General features: G+C 46.2%; 1 pseudogene; it reads right to left on the bottom strand.

Annotated features, from left to right (window-relative positions):
* LOC136135972 (guanylate cyclase 2G-like) overlaps window positions 1–14,905 on the bottom strand; it is a 39,774-nt pseudogene that overhangs the window by 11,578 nt on the left and 13,291 nt on the right.

Raw genomic sequence — 14,905 nt, 5'->3', positions numbered from 1 at the left:
GACAACCTGGCCAAAAAAACAAAACAAAACAAAAAACCTGAATATATCCTTTGTAAGTAGAAAATTGGACACCATTTATCAAAAATTTTAAATATGTTTAAAATACATTTACCTTGGGCTTCCCTGGTGGCGCAGTGGTTGAGAGTCCGCCTGCCGATGCGGGGACACGGGTTCGTGCCCCGGTCCGGGAAGATCCCACATGCCGCGGAGCCGCTGGGCCCGTGAGCCATGGCCGCTGAGCCTGCGCGTCTGGAGCCCGTGCTCCGCAATGGGAGGGGCCACAACAGTGAGAGGCCCGCGTATCGGAAAAAAAAAAAGTGAATAAAATACATTTACCTCTTCAATTTCATGAACAGAAATCTATCCTGAAGGAACATTCACACATGCCCACAAAGATACAAGACTGCTCATCGCAGCAATTTGGAACAGCAAAAAATGGAAAACAGTCAAAATGTCTATCAATAGATAATATATGACATTGCCTTACAATGACAAATTTTGTAGTCCTTAAGAAAGAATGAGGCAAATTTGCATATACGAATATGAGGTAAGAGATACCCAGAGAGAGGCCACAGCATGAGATCTTCTTGAGTTATCTGGGTGGGTCGTAATCCAAGGACAAGTGTCCTCATGGGAGACATACAGAAGAGATCTATACAGAGAAGGCAGCAATGTGAAGATGGTTCTACATAGACCTACATGGCCACAAACCCAGGGACGCTGGGGCAGCCACCTTGGAAGAGGCAAAGAATGGATCTTCCCTAGAGCTTCTAGAGGGAGCTCAGACCTGCTGAACCTTGATTTTGAACTTCTAGCCTCTAGAACTGTGAGAGAATAAATTTCTGTTGTTTCAAGCCAGCAGGCTTGGGGTCGTTTGTTACGGCAGCCCTAGGACACTAATATAAGTCATAGAGGCCCCATCAGAGGCCTCCAGTGATCTTCCAGGCTATTGTAAGGACTTAGTTTTCACTCCCCAAATGGGAAGTCAAGGGAGGATTTTGAGTAGAGAAGTGACACAATCTGACTTATTTTCTAACAGAACTGTTCGGGCTGCTCTTCTTGAATAAATTATATAGTTCTGAGTTTCTTGATTATTATTATTATTTTTTTTTTTGGTAACCAAACTGCAATTTGTCTTCTAATTATTTAAAAAAATATGAATGTTAAAAATAAAAGAATGGAATAGATTCTAAATTAATAAACATTTAACAAAACAATAAAAACAAGCACTTAAAAGCTAGCCCGAATGACCAAAGCCGGCCAAGGAGTCTCTCCCAGCTTTACCCTCTGGTGCCAGGTTTAGATCATCAAAATGTTCGTGGTCCTGGTGGTGGATCAGCTCCCTCATCAGGATGGCAAAGCTGTAAACGTCTCCCTTCAGGGTGTCTGAAAGGGGCACCTCTGGGAGCCGTCCAGCAGAGCTCTGCAAAGCCGAGGATGTCAGCTGCCGGGTGGAACTGGAAAAGCTGCTCCTTTTTTTTTCTCAGGGAAGCACAGGAGCAGTGAAAGCATCCAGCCCCTGAGAAGTCAGCCCTGATGGTTCTAGACTTCCTCCATATTCACACACTTGGGGGTCTGCGTGTGTGAATAGGGAGGAAATAATCGGGATGTTCCTGCCCTGACATGTTAACAGCAGTTAACTCACAACCGTGCGGTCGCAGGTGGCTTTCCTTTTCCTTTTCCCTTTCTATATTGCCTACAGTAAAAAAATGATTTAACAATTCACAGAACATAAAACTAACCACTTGAAAGCGAACAATCCAGTGGCCTTTAGTACACCGGCAATGTTGCACAACCACCACCTCTACCTAGTTCCAAAACATTTCTAACACCCCAAAGTAAAACCTTGAGCCCGTTAAGCAGTGCATCCCCATCCCCCACCTCCCATGTCCTGCCAACCACCGATCTGCATTCTGTCTCTACAGATGTATGTATTCTGTATATTTTATAAATCTACATTTCTTTGGCAGTGAGGTTTATAGGTTTATATCATTATAGGTTATAATCATGAACAGAAAATATATTGGGGGATGGGGAGATAGAAGTGGCTGCTAGCAGGTTTTCAAAATTTCCCCCTTTTGCCTTTCTCTGCAAGATACCATCCTGCCCCCATATTATAGAAACCTCCCCATGTACACACAGCAAAGCTGCTGGGAGTGTGCTGCTTCAGAGACAGGCAGTCAAGGCGGAGGGCACTGGGCTCATCAGGGCCCAGGACAGTGCAAGGTGAGACTCAGGAGTGTTCAGTAACTTGGACAAGTAGGAAGAGTCGTAGAGTCTCAATTCGCACACATGTAAAGGAGGGTCGGACTCCGGGCGGTGGGTCTGATCTTGAGATGCCCATCAGAATCACTTGAGAGGCTTTTAGAAAACAATACGAGGACTTCCCTGGTGGTCCAGTGGCTAAGACTCCATGCTCCCAATGCAGGGGGCCCGGGTTCGATCCCTGGTCAGGGAACTAGATCCCGCATGCATGCCTCAACTGAGAGTCCGCATGCTGCAACTAACACCCAGTGTAGCCAAATAAATAAGTAAACAAACAAATAAATGAAATACAGATGCCCAGACCCCTTCTTCATAAATTCTGATTCAGTTGGCATGGGGTGGGACCCAGCCCCTTGCATATTTTTTAAAGCTTCTCAAGTGATACCAGAGCGCGGAGAGGTTGGAGGACTACTGAGCTCATTATCTGTAAGGTGCCTGGCAGGTCGTGCCTTCTCCGCTGAGAGCACAGGATGAAGACGCGAGGAGACACAGAGGACTGAAGAGAAGGGCAGTGGCTCACTTCAGGTCACCCAGCTAAGCCAGGGTGGGAACTAGTCTCCTAACTCAGACACCCCACCATGGACTCGTGCCACTCGTGGGCGTTATTTTTTTCTCATCTCCTTGGGTGGCTGGAATAACCACATACCATCAGCCCCAGAGGAAGGCCCACCTGCAGGTACCCGTGCACGTGAGCCTCAGAAAGCAGAGGTGGAATAAGGAGCCCTTTACCCCTCTCCTGACAGCTAGTGGGTGCAAGATCTGCCAACGGTTACCCGAGCGGTCCGTTATTCTCTCGTTGTATCTTCTGTACGTCCGGCCATATTTGAGTTCCCTCAGCCCAAATCCTGACAGCTTCACCTGCATCCGTCTGTCCACCAGGCAGCTGGAAGGCTTCAGGTTGCCAAGGGATCCCAGTGGGCTCCTGTGGAGGAACAGCAAGCCCCGAAGAGTGGAAATGAGCAAATGAATCAGAGCAGGTGCCAGCAACGCTGCTGGAAGAAACAGAGACACAGCGGCAGTTGGACAGAAACAGACAGACCCATGGCGGGAGACATGCCCATCTTCACGTTTATTTGTTCAAGAGCCACTAACACAGCCCCTCGCCCAGGGGGTCACCCTGGGCAGGAACACCCAAAAAGGAGAAAACTATTTCTGGCCCCTCCATCTGGAGCCACAAACGCAAGGCCAGCTTAAAATAAATGTAGCCTCGCGGTCAGACTCCTGGGTTCAAATCCCAGCTCTACCACACAGTAGAGGGCAGGTTACTTTTCCCTGTAAACCTCATTCTTCTTGTCAAAACGGACATGACGATAATCCCTCTCAGGGTGGCTGTGGAAATTAAATGTAATAATACATGCGAACCACCAGACATGGTGCCTGACACAAAGTAAAGACTGCTACAATTTATAATGAAAAATTTGTATGAATATAATAAAGGATATCAACAATCTAGAAACAACACTATGCGATTAAAATATTATTTTATTACCTACATATTGAGGATTATATTCCATTACTATCTACATAGAATGGTTCTATAATAATAGACTATTACATTTATCACATGCACTTAAGGGTCCTGTTTGAGCACTTCACAGGGAGAGGCAATGAAATGAGGAACATTGAAAAATTCTCATGTCATTCACTGTGTTCTTAAGAGGTTACGTCAATTATTTGTATGCAGTAATGAAGCACTATTACTTATAAAGAGGACAGAACAAACTCTAGAGTCAGAAGACGTGGTCAAGTCTAGACTTTACCTGTCAGTCTCTTCAAACAAATCACCTGGGGGCCTCGATTTCACCATCAGTGAAATGGGTCTGCCTTAGACGCCTGCTACTTGAAAGATGTCCCAGGGAACAGCAGCAGCAGCATCACCTGGGAGCTTGGCAGAAATACAGAATCTCAGGCGCTACCCAGACCTACTGGATCAGTCTGTGCATTTTAACCCGATCCCCAGGAGATGCGCGCGCTTATTAGACTGAGAACACCTGTCCTTGTCAATTGTTCCCAGCCTTGGCTGTACCTTAAAATCACCTGGGGAGCTTAAAAAGAATGTATCAATGCTAGGGCCCAGATATAAGAACCTGTACTAGCTGCAGATTACCTCTCGCACAAACCAAGCCTGCGTGCGGAGGAGGTGAGTGATCTGAATGGAGGAAGAGGGCTTAATCTGAAGGCTGGCTGAGGGAGCTCCGTCCTCAAGGCAGTGATGATTCTTACTTAGCAAGGAGATGAGGGCAGGGGGTGGGGATCTCTCACAATGAAGGAACTCAGGGTTTTAAACTGCTCCCAGGGAGTGGGGACAGAGCTGGGAGACAAACCCAGGTCCAGTCGCCTTTGAAGCTCAGCCACTTCTAAACCACTAGTTTTACCGTTTCTGGTGCCCTGGGTGACTGTAAGAGGAAGGTGGGGGAGGAAGAGGGTAGGTAGAAGCATACCTATTCTTCTGGCACCACTGCCAGGTTAAATGAACCACAAGTCCAGCTTGAGTCACACGGTGTGGTTACGAGAAGTCATCGGCCCTCGGTACCCAACAAGAAGGAATGTGAGGAGGGCCCCTGAATGGACTATTGCACCCAGAGACCGGGTCCTTGGGCCCCCTGGGCACCAGCTCTGGGACTCACCTCTTCCTCCAGCAGTAACGACAGGCTGAGTCAGTGTCGGCTTTAGCAAGAACCCTGAGCTAATGTTGCATTAGAAATACAGGCTAATACAGAAAGCAATAAGGAAACATTCAGGACAGTGGGTACACCATGTCCACCTCACCCCCTAAAATATCAGGAGGCCGTGTTCCCTTATCAATCTGCGTATTTGTTTTTTGAGGTGATAAAGTTGAATCACATTTTGGAAACACAACTCACTTAATCAGACAGGAAGGGCCTGGGTGGGGCTCCCTCTGGAATGTTTCCAGCGAGGTTCCAACAGGCTGAGAGGTCTGGTCTTGAAATCTGGGGAGACGTGTGTCCAAGCCAGAGTTCTCTCTGACCTCACGGAGACCTTTCCATTCCACAGAAGCCTCCCTGACACACACGACTGTCCCTGCCCTTGCTAGCGCCAGGCTCACCCCTGGCATGAGACATTCTACATTCCGGTCGCTGCTGACCACCCCTGACATCCAGGTATATTAACGGAGCTCCTTCCATTAGGACAAAAATAACATGTTTCGGGATGCTTGGAATCCTAGGAATGTAGTCCTCTGCGAGAGATGGCACACATCTCTTTGGGGTTTTTTTTGTTTGTTTTTTGGTGGGGTTTTTTGAGGTACACGGGCCTCTCACTGTTGTGGCCTCTCCTGTTGCAGAGCACAGGCTCCGGACGCGCAGGCTCAGCAGCCATGGTTCACCAGCCCAGCCGCTCCGTGGCACATGGGATCTTCCCGGACCGGGGCACGAACCCGTGTCCACTGCCTCGGCAGGTGTATTCTCAACCACTGCACCACCAGGGAAGCCCCATCTCTTTGTTTTGTTCTATTATATTTTTCTATCTTGATGGAAATGTCTGACTTTATGTATTCTGTTGTCTGAGAACAAATAGAACCATTAGAGGCTCACCATTGATGTACCGGGTTTCATACACTGTTGGTAGTTCTATTACCTATGTGTCTGAAGCTACGTTTATTTTCCTGCTGGAAAGTTGAGGCTGGCCCACAGGACTCCTACCTCTGGATCCCATATCTGTGCTCTCTGGTACTTCCAGGGAGGAAAGAATTCAGCTTTTGGAGACAGACTGGCTGGAAATCCCAATCAGCCTCTTACCAGTTGGGCTGGTTACTTCACCTCACTAAACCTCGTTTTTCTCCCTTTTTGAAAAGGGAGTAAGAATTCATACTATTAATATTGGAGTTAAGGATAAATTAACAACGGAGTTAATTGCTAATTATTAAGAGCACTGTCCAATAGAAATACAATGTAAGCACATGTATAATGTTTAATTTTTAATTCAACAGGTGAAATTACTTTTAATAATATATTTTATATAATCTAATGTATTAAAAATCTTATTTTAACATGTAATCAACATGAAAGTATGAGTGAGATATTTTACATTCCTTTTTTTTTTTAATCTTCAAAAGTTGTCATGGATTTTATACTTATAGCACATCTCAACTTGGACTAGCCACATGGTCAGTATTCAGTAGTCACATGTGGCTGGTGGTACCATATTTGGACAGTGCAGGCTTACCCCATAAGATTGTTGGGGAATAAATAAGAAAGCGTGTGGTTTTTAGTACTAGAAATTGGGTTATCTGGGATAATAGTGATACTATACTCCCGCTAATACTAACAATGAACATTTACTAGATACCTGTTATGGAGTAGACATGGTACCAAGCAGTTTACATACCTTAGACCTCACAACCACCCCACGAGGCAGGTACTATTGTTATCTTTATTTTATACACAGGGACACTAGGGGTCAGGGTAGTTAAGGTCACCTGGTCAGTACATGGCAGAGTCAGGGTTTAAATCACCAACACAACTTGCGTGCCAGACTGTCCTTCATCCTCTGAATCTATTAAGACTTCTCTCACTTAGAAACAAAGGCCCCTCCCTAACTCAAGAAGAGTATTATACTCTCCAGAGTTCCTTCCCAAGCTGGCCCCACTGGGTTCAATTCCTTGGGGACGGGACAATAAGACTTATTCCTCTGTGCCCACCATGCCCAGAATCGGGTTTGACCCAATTAGGTGCTGAATCAACATACATTTGCTATTTTGAAAAGTCTGTGGCATCTCAGAATCTCCCTGATACCTCGTATAGAGGAGGTTCTGATCAAACAGATATCGGGACAGGAATTGTTCTGATGATCGGTATGTGATGGCCAGAAGCGCAATCTGACCCACAGAGCTTGGCCCAGCACCTGGGTTCACGCCAAAGTCATCCATGCCAAAACTCCAAAATGCTGTAGTGACTCTTCTGTTACTCTTTTTTTTTCTTTTTTTAAATTTTTGGCTGTGTTGGGTCTTCATTTCTGTATGAGGGCTTTCTCCACTTGTGGCAAGCGGGGGCCACTCTTCATCGCGGTCACGGGCCTCTCACTATCGCGGCCTCTCTTGCTGCGGAGCACAGGCTCCAGACGCACAGGCTCAGCGGCCACGGCTCACAGGCCTAGCTGCTCCGCGGCATGTGGGATCTTCCCAGACCAGGGCTCGAACCCATGTCCCCTGCATTAGCAGGCAGATTCTCAACCACTGCGCCACCAGGGAAGCCCTCTTCTGTTACTCTTAGTCCCCTTTCAGCGAAGGTTGGTATTGCAGCTTCCTTACAGGATCCCATAACGTGTACACTCCATTTCAGGAGATAGCGAGCCTACCAAAGCAAGATGTCAAGCTGTCCTCTGTCCTGGCGTGGAGTGGAGGATAGATTCAGTGACCTAGAATAGTTGATGACCACCAGGGAGATTTTCCTCTTCAAAGTGTCATTCGTACCCACCCCAGCATTTCTCCAGAGAATCCTTCGAGTCAATTCTTTTTTTTTCTTTATTCGAGTATAATTGCTTTACAATGGTGTGTTAGTTTCTGCTGTATAACAAAGTGAATCAGCTATACATATACACATATCCCCATATCTCCTCCCTCTTGCATCTCCCTCCCACCCTCCCTATCCCACCCCTCTAGGTGGTCACAAAGCACCGAGCTGATCTCCCTGTGCTATGCAGCTGCTTCCCACTAGTTATTTTATATTTGGTAGTGTATTTATGTCCATGCCACTCTCTCACTTCGTCCCAGCTTACCCTTCCCCCTCCCCCTGTCCTCAAGTCCATTCTCTACATCTGCATCTTTATTTCTGCCTCTAGGTTCTTCAGAACCGATTCTTTTTTTTTTTTTAGATTATATATATATGTTTTAGCATACGGTATTTGCTAACACATATATATGGAGTCAATTCTTCTTGAAAGCAAAATGCCTCCACTGAAAAGCCTAAATCTACTAGTCATTCACACCATGGTGAGAACTTACTAGCTTTCTCTTTACATCCAGTATAAATGATGCCAACTGTTTTGATTGGGTAGGAGACAGATCACCAAAGACTAGAGCACTTCCCTGGGCTTGGTGGGAAGGGAGGGAAAGTGGGTGAGGGGAAAGAGAGAGGAGCCCAGAGGAGGAGAAGATGCCAATCACATCCTCCTATTTTATAACCATTCCACCGCCGCTTAAATAATTTCTTATGTACACTTCATGACTTTTTAATTTTTTTTTCTCTAGCTTAACTTTAAGCCGTTCAAAGATGGAAACAAGTCCTTCTCTTCATATGAAAGTACCCAGAGTATGACAAACCCTTAACATACACTCAATAAAGTTTTACCGAAATAATGAGTTGTGGCCCAGGGTTGTCGTCAGAAACCAGTCACAGAGAGGTTTCTGTTTGTTTACGTTTCCTGGTAACAACACACTGGCTTCCCACTAAGGCCTGGGAAGTCAAAGCTTAACAGGGCCGTTAAGACTCAGCTCCTTACACACAAAGAGCAATCAAATTCTTGAGGAAGAAAACTCCTTCGATGTTAATCAGGCCAACCTCATCCATTAAACCTACGTGGAGGCTGAGTAATATTAATAACAACGATAATAGCTAAAATATATTTGGTACTTATTTCAGCTCAGATACTTTCTAGCACTTTGTGTATATTAATTTACTTTATTCTCACAACAAAATATAAGGTAGCTCTATTATTATCCCTGTTTCACACATGGGAAGTGAGTCGGGTGGGCCGTATCAGCATGGACTAGCATTCTGAGGATGCTCTCCTCAGCCTGGGCTAAAATCCAGCTGCTCACCGCATCTGCTGCTCCCATGAGAGGGGAAGTAACTTACCACAGTCATTCAAGGAGTCACTGGCGGCCCTAAAACCTAGGAGGGCAGAGTTTACATTTCACCCACGTATCCCTCACAGCACCCAGGCAGGGTCTTGCCCATAGGAGTCTGTCAGTTGATGGATGGGAATGTTGACTGATGGACGGACTGTTGATTGACAGATGACAACCAGCCTTGTCCTGCTGCCGTGTGTCAGAGTGAGTGACTTCCCCACCAGGACCCATTCCCAGGTCATTAGCTTGGTCCCCTCAAAAATACCAATAGCATTTGTTCTTTACACGGGTTTATGTGATACTCACGTTGACTCTGTCATATGCAAATGAGAGCTTGAATAGCCAATCAATTTCATTGCCTGAGTTTCTCAAAACATCCTAGAAAACACAATTACTTGGAACATCACCAGTGACTCAACCAGAAGCACAGTGATCTTCGCGGGTTCGGTGGATTTGATTCTAATGCTTTGGATGGCGTTGAGCAGAAATGATACAACCTGGGGCAGAGAACTCTTCTTGGAAGAAACCATAACCTGACTCAATATTGAGAAAGTTACGCAGTCTTGAGTTTTACAGATACTTCCTTGTTCCTGACATAAAGCTGGTGGTCACATACCACGGGAAAGATGGGCCCAGGAACAAAATTCAGATGTAGATATGACATCTTAGGAGATGAAACCAAGCTCAGACAATTTCCCAGAACAAAGAGACCAGACACTTGGCAACTGTGCTGCTAATTTCATCCCCTGCAGGCAGCCCAGCAAGATAATTCAGGTCTTGAAATTAAACCAGAGAGGAGCTGTTCTTGGATGAAGAGGCAAAAGCACTTATAAGCTTCTTTATTAGCTGCCACTAATCAAACCTGAGGTGAGATTTACTGCACTTCCCTGGTGGCGCAGTGGTTGAGAGTCCGCCTGCCGATGCAGGGGACACGGGTTCGTGCCCCGGTGTGGGAAGATCCCACATGCCGCAGAGCGTCTAGGCCCGAGAGCCATGGCCACTGAGCCTGCGCATCCGGAGCCTGTGCTCCGCAACAGGAGAGGGCACAACAGTGAGAGGCCCGTGTACTGCAAAAAAAAAAAAAAAAAAAAAAAAAGATTTACTATTTTACTTACCTTAAGGCTTCCTCTTTTGCAATATTGGGTGACAATGCAGATGTTGGGTGATTCTGTGCAAATACCAAAGAAGGGAACAATGTTTTCATGCCTTAATTCATACATCTGAAAATAATAATAGCTTATGATTATAATGTGTCTTCTGCCCTAGGGACAATGTTGTGTGCTTTACACACTTTCAGCTATTTTTCACAAAGACCCTGTAAGATAAGAACTATGACTGCTCCCATTTTACAGATGAGGAAACTGATGCTCAAAAGATAAATTAATGTGTTAAAGATCACACAACTTAGCAGTGGCAGAGCTGGGAGGTAAATCCAGGCAGTCTGCCCCCAGCAAATAAACCAGAGGCATGATCAAAGTCCCCCAAAGTAACGGGGATTAACTGAAGAAGTGGACCCCATGAACCCGACTCCTCTGCAAGGACCAGCTTCGAGGGAGACAGATACAGACACAAAGAATGAAGAGGCAGAATTAAGGCCAGGAAGAATTAAAGGCAAAGAACAGGCTAGGAGAGCTCCCAGGATGCAGGTGCCTGGGTCAGGCATAAGGGGCTGAGGTCTAAAGTCTGGGCTCTTGGCGGGTGGGGGTCATGGGCCAAGTTAAGGGAAGCAGCTTCCCACCATTGTCCTTTGGGGTGAAGGCCACCCGCACCCCAGGTGGGAACAGGGAGCTGGCAGAGGCAAGGCAGAGGGCAGCAAGGCTTTGCCGACTCCCAGGGCTGGGGGCCTCACCAGCCGGATTTCCCGCAGCACAGACGACTTCCTGACCCAGGCTCACGCTTGGGTCACCAACATCACAGATGGCCACATGGTTTCCCTGGAACCGGAGACAAAGCGGAATGTTCTTTTTTACATCTTTATTGGAGTATAATTGCTTTACAATGGTGTGTTAGTTTCTGCTTTATAACAAAGTGAATCGGTTATACATATACATATGTTCCCATATCTCTTCCCTCTTGCATCTCTCTCCCTCCCACGCTCACTATCCCACCCCTCCAGGCGGTCACAAAGCACCGAGCTGACCTCCCAAAGCGGAATGTTCTTAACCCAGGCTAATCCAGAAAAAGCTACGCTCAGAAAGATCTAGGAAGGGGGGCAGGAAGACTGGCAAGAAACCCATCTACAGAAGGGATCATGGAGCTCCTCCCTGCTCAGATCAGCCCTCGGGTGGCCCCGTGCTGTGTCCAGGAGCCGAGCTGGCGGCTCAACACAGCAGACCTCATTTAACAGGCAGCGTAGCCCTGCAAGGCGGGGTGGGGGGGCGGGGGGTGATTAGCCCATTTCCAGATGGGATCCCTGAGGTTAGGGAACTAGTTCAAGGTCACACATCTGTAGGTAGTACAGCCAGAATCTGAACATCTGCATGCAGCCACTCTGCCCTCAGAATTACCCAGTAAAGCCCTACTGGGGCATAAAATAGCTCTCTGCCCTGCTGGTTCTCAACAAAGGAGCTGAAGTCCCCAGAAATCATCACACTAGATGAGTTACTGTTGTTCCCTCTCGACACAGGTGTGCCTCTCTGGGATGGCTGCGAAACAGGACACGATTCAGGTGCTCTCAGTAGGATGACCAAGTACTGATGAGACTATGCCTTTTATAGATGAGGAAAATTAGCGCCAAGGTTAATAGCAGTTAGTAAATGAGAGTCAGGACTCAAACCCTGATTTCTCTAACCCAAAGTGTGAGTGCTGAACTGCTACCCGCACCACTCTCGTGTCTGTGCCAACATCACAATGTCGTGGTTAAGACTCTGGGGTCAGGCTACCCAAATTCAAGTGCTGGCTTTGGCCCTTAACTAGATGTGTGACCTGATGACACAGTCATTTTCCTCAATGAGCATCTAAGGAGGTGAACTCTCTGTGTAGCACTCACTCCCAGTGCCTCCCCAGCACCTAGAGAATATATTTTAAACAGAGGAGCCCTGTTTTTCTAGAAGAGTCTTACTCGGAAGCCTAATGTAGAAAACAATAGCTCAAGGCAGAGCTGCTGTAGTTGAAGAGGAAGGCTCAGAATTCCTCCCCACCACCTCTACCGCATTCCATCATTCACCCAAGGCCAGACCAGTGAGCCCCAGAATCCCCAGGGACACTTGAAAAATAATTTACAAACGAACCCCAATCTCCTGGTCATAGCATGTTGAAGCCTTCTTGACTTGGTACCTGCCAAGTCACCTTTTTTTCTTGAAAGTCATAATTCACTTATTCAGTGAATAGTATATGCAAAGATACCAATAAAAGGAAACATACTATAAACTACAATTTTGAAAATAAAGCCAATATAACGAAAACAAAATACATGTAACGTGAGAAGAATGTTTGATTTTTGACCCATCGTGCTTTCCTTACTTTCATAATGAACCTAAATGTCTTTAGAACAAACCTGTATACCTTGGTCTAACTTGAGTGCTTTCTAACAAGCAACAACATTCTAGAACACTTTTCTTTCGCTTTGAGATATTTAAGATTCACACATTTGTTCAAAAACATAAATTCTGATTCAGTGGTTGATCTGCATATCTTGTTATTCTCTGGATATCATGAGTAACATGGATTCCTGAACAAGTACTATATGAAATTCTAAAATTCTTGATCTTTGATGTAAAATTTATTTCAGTTGTGGGTTTTTAATCACTTGAGATGAAAGCAAAATTCACCCCCTCCCTCCACCTCCCCTCCCAGGAACAAAGAGCTCTTATTAAAGTATAGAAACTTGGGTCTATCTTTCTACTCTAAAGAACAATTCTCACTAACCTTTCTGGGAGGGCAGTAAGTATTCCAGAATAATCAATATATGCTTGCAAAGATTATATCAACAACAAAAGCAGAACAAAAAAGGAAAGAAAGAAAAGAGACTTCAGAACTTCAAGCTTAAGATATGCATAAAAATAGTCATGGCTATATTTTCTGGAATTATGTAACTGTTATATACTTATCAAATAATGTCATGCTTATTAAATGTGTGCCCAGCTTCACAGCCCTGAGAAGCCCTCAGCATACCCTGCGTTACTTCTCTCCTGGTCACCACTAGCGAACCCACTCTCCCCAGATGTCACCAGCAAACCCACTCTCCCCAGATGTCACCTCTTCTCTGAAGCCTTCATGATGCTGTGACATTCAATCCCTCTACCTGCGGGGTTTCTGCCTCAGCTTGTAGACACCTCCCAGAGCACTTACTTCCCTCAGAAGGCATCCATTTGTGGCGTGCCTTGCACTCTGCTTGGCCTGCAGTAGACAGGCAACACGTGTGTGCTGAGCAAATGAATTATATTGTCTTAGTTATCAGTAGTTTAAAGGAGTTAATGCGGTTTTGAAAATAACTAAATGCTCCCCAGGAGACAGCTTTAATATTTGAACAGGATGTATGGGTTCTTCTACCCACCAGGGACCAGGGCTGAAGGGAACTTTAGAAGCCATCTGATCATTTTTAAGTATTTAGAAACTGAGGCTCAGAAATTATGTTCCCAGCAAAAAAGTGGTAGTTCTAGAACCAGAACTCAGGGCCTAAGACTCTCCATTAAGAGCTCACTTTATAAATGTGTCAGCCTCCGCCCTCACAAGCTCCTAGATCAGGTCGCTTCCACGAATCACCAGCAGTGAGCAGGAAGGTGGATGTCAGGGCCAGGCGTGGCCTCACCTTGTTCTGGGACAGAATGGTGATGTCATCATAATTGATTTGCCACCAAAGACCTTTATTTTGCCTCTGTAGTTTTTCCCTCTGTGTCCTTAAAATCAGACCTATGATGACAGCTCCGAGGTTGGTAATCAGGAGGGTTACGGTGAAAATCACAGCAGTCACACCTGGAGGGCATATCATTACTCAGGCCCACCTAAGAGCACAAGTGAGCACATCCCGGCCCTGCCAAACAGATGGCTCAAAACCTGCCCAGGCACGGGTCCAAGTTAGGGCACACAGCGTCCACTCAGACCCGTCTTTTCCAGGAATCCTATTGGGCCCCAAGTGCGTGGTCTTCCCACACCCCTCTGGTTCCCACGGCAACTGCACTCACCTCCTCCTTATATAGAAACGTCCCTTGTAGAGAAAAAAAGGATGACTTCTAAGACCATCACCACCTTTCATTCAACATTTACTATGTGCTCTCCTTACACTTGTTCTCAGTTGTGATCCACCTCATTCCAGGCCTGGGCTCCTAACCACCAGGCAACACTCCCTTGTCCAGACTCTACCTCCATAGAAATGGAATTCCTGAGACTCAAATCTCAGGAGCCAGGTTTCCCCAGGGCAGAGGTTCTTAACAGGGGAGGCCATGACGTTGCCTCTCCAGGGGATATTTGGCAATGTCTGGAGACATGTGGGGCTGTTAGAGCTAAAGGTTGCTGCTGGCATCTAGTGGGTGGAGGTGGAGGCTAGGGATGCTGCTAGGCCTCCTACAAGGCACAGGACAGCCCCTTACACACAAAGATGATCTCGTCCTAAACATCAATGCTGTTGCCACTGCTGAGAAGCCCTGTTGTAAAGAGTCCTTTCCTGCTGCCTTCTCCAGGTGGCCACACTGATCTGCAAAAGCAGGCTCAGTTTCACAGAGCTCATTGGAAAATCCACAGCCACGTCTGTCTTCAGGAAGGGAACCGTGGAGAAATTCCCCATGGGTCTTAAAAAAAAAGAAGACAATTAAAGGTCAGTGCCAACTTGATTTATTCAACTTGTCTCTACCTCAGGTATAGCAGGGGCAACTGAAACACACATGCCATTTGCAA

This window comes from Phocoena phocoena, chromosome 16 (assembly GCF_963924675.1).
Source record: "Phocoena phocoena chromosome 16, mPhoPho1.1, whole genome shotgun sequence".
NCBI lineage: Eukaryota > Metazoa > Chordata > Mammalia > Artiodactyla > Phocoenidae > Phocoena > Phocoena phocoena.
Note: the sequence above shows the minus strand (reverse complement) of the source record. Positions and strands in the feature narration are given on the sequence as shown.